This window comes from Crinia signifera, chromosome 5 (assembly GCF_055691185.1).
Source record: "Crinia signifera chromosome 5, ASM5569118v1, whole genome shotgun sequence".
Taxonomy (NCBI): Eukaryota; Metazoa; Chordata; class Amphibia; order Anura; family Myobatrachidae; genus Crinia; species Crinia signifera.
Genome location: NC_139221.1, coordinates 96879132 through 96889720, shown reverse-complemented (window position 1 = coordinate 96889720; position 10589 = coordinate 96879132).

The following is a 10589-nucleotide window of genomic DNA, read 5'->3' as shown; positions in this document are numbered from 1 at the left end:
CACACATTGTGCCCGATCATTCAAGACTGACATCCCAAATGGGCCTTTGTATGTGCCCACTGAGCTGTCAATCACCGGCAGCTCCCGGTGTAGCTGTACGTAAGGTCGGCGGATCAACCATACACAGCACTGTGCGCCAATATATCTTCAGATATATCGGGCATTGACTGTGTTGCATGAGAATTACACCGTTAGTATATATATATATATATATATATATATATATATATATATATATATATATATATATATATATACACTATGACAGAGGAATGCCGGCACTCCACTGCTCTGTATCCATGTAACAGCACCCGGTGCCTTCCCAAGCTAAACCCCAGATTGGGGTGGCTTGATATAAGTCGGTATGAAGGCGGCACTCAGACGTCTTGAAATAAGGTACACCATACTGGTTTACATCATCTATACTGGTATGGTATACACTGAACATTGATATATCGGCCAGTGTGTACGCACCTTAATTCAGACGTGATCGCTGGACAAATTTGTTCTCAAAACATGTGCACTGCAGGTGGCTTAGATGTAACATGTGCAGAGAGAGGGCAGAAATGTGGTGAAACAAAGAAAAATTGAATGTTTACTATAAGCATTTTGGGTGGAACAGGTGTGGAAAAAATGCTGCAATGTAAGAATGCTTTAAAAATTAAAAGTGCTAATAGTTTATATGTATCAATTTAAAAAATGCAAAGTAAATGACCAGAAGTAATATTTAAATCTTCTGCAGATGTTTCCATGTACATCTAGCATCCTTGTGTGTTAAACAGCTCTTCTAGTCACGCCAAACCATGATATATGGAATGGTTGTACTCATTGTGTGACTGCAGGTGTATCTGCATAAGAAATTATATGTTACAGTGTTTTCCTGGGAAACACTGTAATAAGGTGGTCCGTCCTGAAATCGGGACACCGCCGCTGTATGCCCCGTTCCCAGCAATGTGCAGGGGCGGGTGGTGTGGGGGGATGAGGTGTGTTTTTTTTTAAATATGGGATGCCAATCCCGGGGGGGGGTAAAAAATGCTCTTTTACATACAGCACTACATCAGCTCCCTCATTGTTAAATTGTATTAATCTCCTCCGTTTCCTCACAGAAACCCAACAGCCAGCATCATGCAGCTATTGTAGTTAGGCTGCATGGTTCTGCACTCACCCCCAACTGAAAACCAGGGCTGTATGTCCATTGTCATGTACTGTATAATGAAGGTGCTTACCTTGTAGCTGCCTTACGCGCATGCATAGTAGACTTTGGGGAAGGGGCACACGAAGACTATAGATGGGCCCACTCCTCTAATGAGACACCCCATGTGGTGATCCCATATATGTTGGGAAGTTTCAGCTGCACAGTCACATAAGTTGCTACATCTGTTTGGTCATCCCATTCATACAGTCATGGATACACTGGATACAGATGCATACATAAGCAAACCCCTGTGCACTGCAGGTGGGGCAGATGTAAGTTGTGCAGAGAGAATTAGATTTGGGTGGGGTTTTACTTCAAAGTGAGATCTATATTGCAGTGTCAAAATAAAGCAGTCAATATGTTCCCTGCACAGAATCAAAATAACTCATCCAAATCTAATTCTCTCTGCACATGTCACATCTACCCCACCTGCAGTGCACATGGTTTTGTCCATTTGAAAAGGAATTTGCCTTTGCAAGTGAACCAGAATAAGGGCCATTGCTCTTGATCAGATGTGGGTCCGTGAGCTGTTCCACATTCCAATACCTAAAGTCAGCTTGCTGTCAATCAATAATATTATAGAATCAATTATCTTTAGTTATGCAGTTGATAATGAATTGGCAATTGCTGTATTTCCATCAATGTGTACACTTTTATCTCATAACATTACTTTTGCAGAATATGTCTAGGGATCAAACACTAGTTGAAACAACTAGCTAACCAACAAACAGATTAATGAGTATGCATTATATTAATATTGTTAGGTCCAAATAAAGCATTAGTACTGTACAGAAAATCAATGTAAAATAGAATTACCTTAAACACATTGTCCTTCTCCTAGCTTGGGAAGTCTTTCTGCTTAAGATGCCATCTGGGGGGTTTTAATAACTTGTTTGGAATGTGTTGACAAGTGATACTTCTTTGCCAGGAAGTGACCTTAGCCCTCTGTCCCTTGAGATATGTCTGTATCTGTAGACTACCAATCTGCTAAATGAGATATGTTCCATTTGAATACATTTCACTTTCAGGTGCACACTTTCTCAGATAAGTCAAAACTCTAAAAGCTATCTCCATAAAGAATAAACAGAAAAGCCAATGACAAATGCCTAACTTTCCATATAGTATGACTAACATACCATAAACCACTGTAAATTACATTAGGATGTATTCGCTTTAGTACAAATTGAAATTATAGTTGGCTGTTTTGTATATATAAATAATATGAGCTTGTATATTTTTGTGAGCCAGTCTTGGAGCCAGTAGAAATGCCCTTCTGTTACCCTGCAAGCCATTGGTGTGCGCAGCACATTACATTAGGGTGTGCACCAATGAAATTCTGGCAACAGAAATCTTGGGGCACAGTACACTGAAATCTCTGCAAGCTATATTCGCGCCCCCCCCCACCCATGTCCTCATAACATACATAACAGTAGTCGAAGAAATACATCCTGTAAGTATACCTGCGGCCAGGGAGAGCCCCCTTACCCTCAGCACACATCCGACATTCCCTCCCATTCTCCACACCAGCCGGTTTCTGACATAACTACCCCCTCTCCACACACACACACCAGTATCTCTCACCTCTCCTGCTCCACGCAGACATAAGTGATCAAACACACCCCCAAGACACATAGCAGGGACTGGCACGTCTATCCCTCTCACCTCCCGCACCCATCTGCCTCGCTACGATACCATCTCACCACAGAACACAAAGTGGCAGCCGTAAGTATTGCAGTCCTGACCGGGTGCTGTGGAAGAAGGAGGGTGGCAGTACTCACAATAACTGCAGCAGGTGATTGTGAAGAGGATTCTAGGTATTAGGGTGTGCACTGGTCTCCTAAATTTATTTTAGCATATTTGTCATACATAATTGTTTCATGGCTTCAAACCAAATTGAATATAATACAAAGACAACCAGAGTAAACACTGAATTGTGTTTTTAAATTACCATTTCATTTATTTAGTGGAAAAAAAACCATATCCTGATGACTGTCGGCTGATGACTGTCATCTCTCCTCCACCCTGATCACTGCTTCCCATGCTAGAGTACAGGACTTTGCCCGTGCTGCACCCCTTCAGTGGAACGCACTCCCTCGCTCTATTAGACTCTACCCGACCTTGCAAAGCTTCAAATGGGCACTGAAAACTCACCTTTCAAAGCTCATCAAAGCGTACCCTTCCACTGCGTGAACTAGATGGTTCTCCGACCCCTTGCCTGTTTATATCCTGCTATCTAGCCACCACCCACTTGCTTGCACCACTTGTAATCTGTCTGTCTCCCCTTCCTACTAGATTGTAAACTCCTCCGAGCAGAGCCCTCCTCCCTCCTTTTGTCAAAGCCCACTTCTCTTCACATTTCACTCACAGCTCTCCTATACTCAAACACTCAGTGACCATCTTCGTCTGCATACTCATCTCCATCATTGGCCTCAAGCCTCTAGTTGTATGTTTATTGAACCCTCACTACTTCTATTTAAGCTGTAATGTGTATTGAAATGTGGCGCTCTTTATTTGTACTCTATTTTTGTTATTTATTCAATGTTATGCCAAGTTTTGTCTCCCTGTATTGTTCCTTTGTACGGCGCTGCGAAACACTTGTGGCGCCTTATAAATAAAATTATAATAATAATAATAATAATAATAATAATAAGTGCTTATGTATTATCTGGGCTCCCATGTTAAATGCACCCCATTTTTTCATACTCCTACTATCCAACTACGCATGGAGTTGATTTTATATAGTGTGGCGAGCGCAGCGAGCCACCGTGCCCGAAGCGTGGCGAGCGGACGCGGTCTCATAGGAAAAACGGGAGCCCAGATATTACATAAGTACCTAATAATAATATCCAATACTATTTTACAGTGAAAGAATTGCCCCTAAACCTTATAATTAGTTGTGCCACTAGCAACGACTTCAATCAAACACTTCTGATTACTGGAGATCAGCCTATAACATCACTTAGTTCCACTCTTCTTTTGAGAAATGCTTCAATCCAGATGCTTAGGAAGAACTGAAATTTAGGAGTTTCCCTAATAGTCAATTAATATACAACTATGTCCTAAAAGCAGGGGTGTCACTGCTGACAGTGACACCTGGAGTGTTTAACAAGACCTCTTTGCGTGCCTTGTGACCAAGCATAAATTAGTTCACAGGTTCGAAGGGCTGCGTACAAAATTGTGCAAATTTAGGGTGAGACTCGGCCTAGATACAACGGCCCTTATTCTGATTGAGGCAGGCAGCTGCGTGTGTGGACGGCTGGCCGATGTTTTGTGTTTGCGCATGTGCAAAGGCGTTTCTGCGCATGTGCGAACGCCTCGCACATCCGAACCGTGACGCACGTGTGTGTGTGGGGGGGGGGGGGGGTGGACAGCTGGACAGTGGATAACTGGATGTCAGCTGCGTACCCATATCCCTGCTTTCACACGGAAAAATGTCAGAGTGGTCTGGAGCACTCGGGGCTGCCTGATCATTCGATGGTCGGCGACCATCGGAGAATCGGGGAGGTTCCCACAGATGGGGGAGGTGTTTACATGAAACATCCACTCGCGGTCCATTCACATGGCATCTTACCGCATTTGGACGGCGTGAGCGATTCGTATGGTAGGCGGGGCTAAGAACACTCGGTGCCCGTCCGAATTACGCATCCGTCCGATTCAACCAGAATAAGGCCCGATGTGTGGTTCTGTTTCTGGTATTTCCTGTTGGATTGATCCATTATAATGCATTGTTATATTGTGCATTAAACTGTTTTGGCCTTTCCTATTAACTAATAATGCTGCAAAGTTTTGCAGATAACGGAGATATTATTGTGGTGATAGTTATAATGATTCTGAAAAGGAAATTACATCATTTAAACAGTAGGCCTTTATAATGTAGTACAGTTTGATTAGATAAACGTTGCAGATTTAGGAGTTTATTCTGATTGACTCACTCGGATACAACTTCGCTCTGAGCGCGTATCTTAGCCTACTGCGCATGCATACCGTTCATAGTGCGATCAGGTCTGAATAAGGGCCTATATCTCTGCCACCCTGATAATTGAACCACCACTGCTGCAACTGTCTTTATTTACCATATACATGTCCTAATTTGTACTGTTATTCTTTATCTTCTTGTTTTCTGCACATTTATGTATTGGCAGGCACTGCGGAACCCTTAGGTGCCATATAAATAAATGATAATTATAATAAAGGTTGTACAGATTTTAAGATCTATACCCAACATCCCACATTAGCTTACTATCAGAAATATATAGTTTTGACAATTTTTGCAAACTGTAAATGACTGTAATAGCACCCAGGATTAATAGTACACAAGAAATAAGGCTGTTCCAAGGATCTTCTGTACTACAGTGCCATCTCTATTGAGCTGCTCACTCACCGCATTCAACTTGTCAGTCAGTGTGATTTACCACATGTCTAAGCTACCGTGGCAACCTACTCCGTTAACCTAGACAGTGAGGCAGAATGGAGCCTCCACTTCCTCTACTGTGGTCTACTACCTGGAAAAATTGCTACTTTATGCTTTTTCTGTACCCAATCCACATACATTCACATCTCTCACATCACTCCACTATGTACCTACTTTACTCCAGTTACCTTCTCTCTTTGTGGGAGAAGTATCAAACCTTCTAAAGCAAAAAATGTGTCCCATAGCATTTAATCAGTTCGTAGCAATTTATTTCCCCCGCATTTTCTATAAAATATCAGAAGCTGATTGGCTGCTATGTGTGACATCACCTTTTCTTTTTAGAAGAATTGTTGCATCTCCCCCATTCTCTAACTTACTTTCACCACATGTTTCTACAAATCCCTCTTGTCTCTCCACTATCCTATTTTTCCTCCCTCATTATTATTTCTCCTTCAATAATACATACTTTTTTGCCCTGATTTATTATCATGACAGCTAATGTCATCTCATTTAAGAGTAACTCAAATTCAACCTAAAGCTCAACATGCTTAAGACTGTGCAGATCAACTTTCCAATCTCCCTTACCAGGAACATCATCACAACTTTCTCAATTTGCACCCATCATCTGATTATTTACCAGATTATTGTTATTCATTTCTTTTTTAAGTGTTATTTATTTACAGTTTCTTATATAGCGCAGCAGATTCCGTTGTACTTTACAATTGTAGACAGTGATAAAACAAACTGGGTAACAACAGACAGACTTGGAGGTAGGAGGGCCCTGCTGCAAGCTTATAATCTATAGGGATATAGGAGTGAAACACAAGGACAGGCATCAGTAATAGCATAGCAGTCCCACCAAGTTGCAAGTCCAGAAGGGAAGCTATATATAATACATAAGTGCCTCAGAGGGTTATGAGTGTGGTACTTAAATAAGATAGGCTTGCATAAAAAGATGTGTTTTCAGGGAATGCTTTAAAGTTTGCAGGCTAGTAGAGAGCCTTATTTTGCATGGAAGGGCATTCCATAGGGTGGGAGCAGCCTGATGAAAGTCCTGTAATAGTGAATGGGAGATGGTGATTCATGCAGGAGAGAGACGCAGATCTTGTGCAGAGCGGAGTGGTCATGTGGGGGCATATGTGTGGCACTGTGGGGGCATATGTGTGGCACTGGGGGCATATGTGTGGCACTGCGGGGGCATATGTGTGGCACTGTGGGGGCATATCTGGCACTGGGGGGGTAAATGATATCTGGCACTGTGGGGGCATATATGTGCACAAGCCCAAACAGAAATGTCATTGTGTTTTAAAGTTTTGTCATGTAGCCACTCCCCCTCGTGTCATATGACCACACCTCTAACCACGCCCATTTTCTGGCACAGTACCACTAAGGCATTTTTTTCTACTTGCACCACTGTGGGTAGGGTAGATTGTCGATTGTCAACAGTTATGGAGATATCAGGATGGTAACTGTTCCTGGCTGGTGGGAGTGTAAGTAATTCCGTTTTGGAAATATTGAGTTTGAGGTGGCGAGAAGACATCCAAGATGAGATGGCAGAGAGCCATTCAGAGACCCAGCCCAAGACCACTGGTGACAACTCTGGGTTTGATAGATATATCTGAGTGATGTCCGCAATCCGAAAGAGCTGATTAGTTTGCCAAGAGAGGAGGTATAGATTGAGAATTATGTCTTTATGTTTAATTATGTATTGATGTGTCATGAAATTTATATGTTGATTGTTTCTATATTCTAATTTTTATAATTATCTTTGAAGGACAAAAAGACAGAAAGTTTTTACTAATCTTTATTAAATACTATTAAGTGAATAATTAATGGCTAACCTATGAGCAGTTTTTTTTTTTCTTTTTACTTCTCTGATTTTGTTTGGGGTACTGAGCACCCCAAATAGGACAGCGGCATTTGTTTGGAGTTTCTAAATATATGATTTATTAACAATACTGTTATTTAATGTATGTGGTTAACCGAGTCTGCAGTGCTAGAATTTCATACAACTTTTTATGTAAATAGCTGCCACTCCAGATACAGCACATGGATCTGCAATGCTGTTAGGTCGTGTCCTGCGGCACCCCCATTCTGTACAAAGATACAGCAATGTGCACGGCTTCCGTATCTATTCGCAGGTGTGCAAATAGTTCCAAATCCATTGGCAAGCTGCTCACCAGCTAATGATTTTTCCAGTGTGTGTGAGCAATGCAGGCTCTGAGTAACCCTGGACTTACTCAGTGGCTGCGATGAAATCAGCCTGATCGAGGCCGGTCTAACGTCACACCCCCCCCCCCAAAACATAGGGCATGCCTGCATTTTCCCTAGGCACACCTGCTTTTTTTGGCACTCCCATGATACGATCGGTTACCATCCCAAATGCCGGATTCCTGTCAATCACCTTGCAAACGGCTAGCGATCATAAAAAGTATCAAGCTTTCATCACAGGATGGTGTCACTCACAGGCATTGCAGCCCAGACACATGCGCAGACTATCGATAATCAGCCGCTGTTCGAATCCACAGTCGTGCGATCAGATCTGAATTAGGCCCAATCAGTGTCAGAACTCGAGGAGGCAATGAAGTCATCTGCCGCCGGGCTCCTGCTCCCAAGGGGGCACCTCTCCTACCCTGCTAAATCAGTTAATTGAAAACCGTCAATATGGCTTTTGCAGCTGAGGTCTGAAATATGTGTTCTCTCTCTTTAAATATATATAGCTACACATATATATAGAACACATGTTTTCATATATTATTTAAGGTTGGTTTGTGTGTGTGTGTGTGTGTGGGGGGGGGGGCACCAATATATATCTTGCCTCCAGGCAACCGGGACAAACTTACGCCACTGGGCCCAATGTTATTTAGGTATGCTCTGACCTCTCAGTGCTAAAAAACTGCTCACCTTTTCAGTATATAAGTATTACTGTCCTGTAGTTTTATTGGTATGTCCATGATTTATAGCAGTCTTTTTAATTTACATCATTTTTGCATGTATCTCCATGCATTTTGCCTTTAATCAGTTTAATGTCATCCTGATTATCTCAGTCCAACTTCTGCCAAACCATTGATCTTAAATGATTAACAATCTAGCATATCTTTACAGAAAAGCCTCACAGTTTGGGGGATACTTACCCCTCTATCTTTTAATGACTTTTGTGTGAAGAAAACAATAATGCACATACATAATTTCTTATCTACGGTATGATTTTTATTTGAACAAGAATAGATTTTGCCTTGATAAAGAATCATCTGCATTTTCTTAGATGGATTTAGAAACATAGAATTTGATGGCAGATAAGAACCACTTGGCCCATCTAGTCTGCCCCTTTTTTTAAACATGTTACCTCAAACCATATTTGATCCTTATTTTTTTTTGTAAGGATATCAATATGCTTATCCCAAGCATGTTTAAATTGTACTACTGTATTTGCGTCTACCACCTCTGTTGGGAGGCTATTCCACTTATCTACTACTCTTTCTGTGAAAAAATTCTTCCTCACATTTCCCCTGAATCTTCCTCCCTCTAGTTTCAGTGCATGTCCTCATGTTCTGTTGCTCCTCTTCCTGTGAAGAATGTCTCCCACCTGTACCTTGTTAAAGCCCTTGATATATTTGAAAGTTTCTATCATGTCCCCCCTTTCCCTTCTCTGCTCTAAAGTATACATATTGAGATCTTTTCGTCTTTCCTGGTACGTTTTGTGATGTAGGCCATGCACCATTTTAGTTGCTCTTCTTTGTCTCTAATGTATTTATATCCTTCTGGAGATATGGCCTCCAGAACTGAACACAATACTCTAGGTGAGGTCGTACCAATGACCTATACAGTGGCATTATTACTTCTTTCTTTCTACTGCTGATACCTCTCCCTATGCAACCAAGCATCTGACTTGCCTTCTTCATTGCTTTGTTACATTGCCTACCTGCTTTTAAGTCCCCTGAAATAGTGACACCTAGATCCCTCTCTTCCTCAGTAGTTTCCATTATAGTGCCATTTATACTATATTGAGTCTTTCGATTTCTGAGACCCAAGTGCATGATTTAGCATTTTTTGGCATTAAACCGTAGTTGCCATTCTCTTGACCATTTCTCTAATCTGCCTAGATCCTCAATCATTTGTTTTCCCCCTCCTGGTGTGTCTACCCTGTTGCATACCTTTGTGTCATCTGCAAAAAGGCACATTTTACCCTCAATTCCATTTGCAATATCACCAATAAAGATATTAAAAAGCACCGGTCCAAGTACAGATCCCTGGGGTACTCCACTTGTAACCTTTCCCTCCTTTGACTGTACTCCGTTTACTACAACTCTCTGTTTTCTGTCCTGCCACCATGCTCTTATCCATTCAACTATCTTAGAATCCAATCCCAAGCTTTCAAGTTTATTTAACATTCTGCGATGTGGGACAGTGTCAAAAGCTTTACTAAAGTCTAGATAAGCTACATCTACAGCCCCACCTTGATCTATTACTTTAGTCACCCAGTCAAAAAAGTCAATAAGATTTGTTTGACATGATCTTCCCCCAGTAAACCCATGCTGTTTTGGATCCTGTAAATTGCTGGTTTTGAGGTATTCTACAACTCTTTGTTTTAAGAGTGTTTCCATCAATTTCCCTACTACTGATGTAAGGCTCACTGGTCGATAGTTGCTTACCTCTTCCTTGCTTCCACTTTTGTGCAGTGGGACTACATTCGCTGTTTTCCAGTCCTCTGGGATCACTCCAGTAGCTAGTGACTGGTTGAATAATTCTGTTATTGGTTTTACCAGCTCCCCTTTAAGCTCTTTTAGTATCCTTGGATGTATCCCATCTGGCCCCATTGATTTCACTCCAAGATTGATTAAAGCAACAAAGAAAAGCTTTGCATTTACCACACAGTACTGTAAAGTCCCATACTCAAAGGGCTTTATGAGTGGTATTGCGGACAATATCGCCTAGCGCAGGGGTTCTCAAACTGTGGGTCCTGACCCCGAAGTGGGTTCCGAC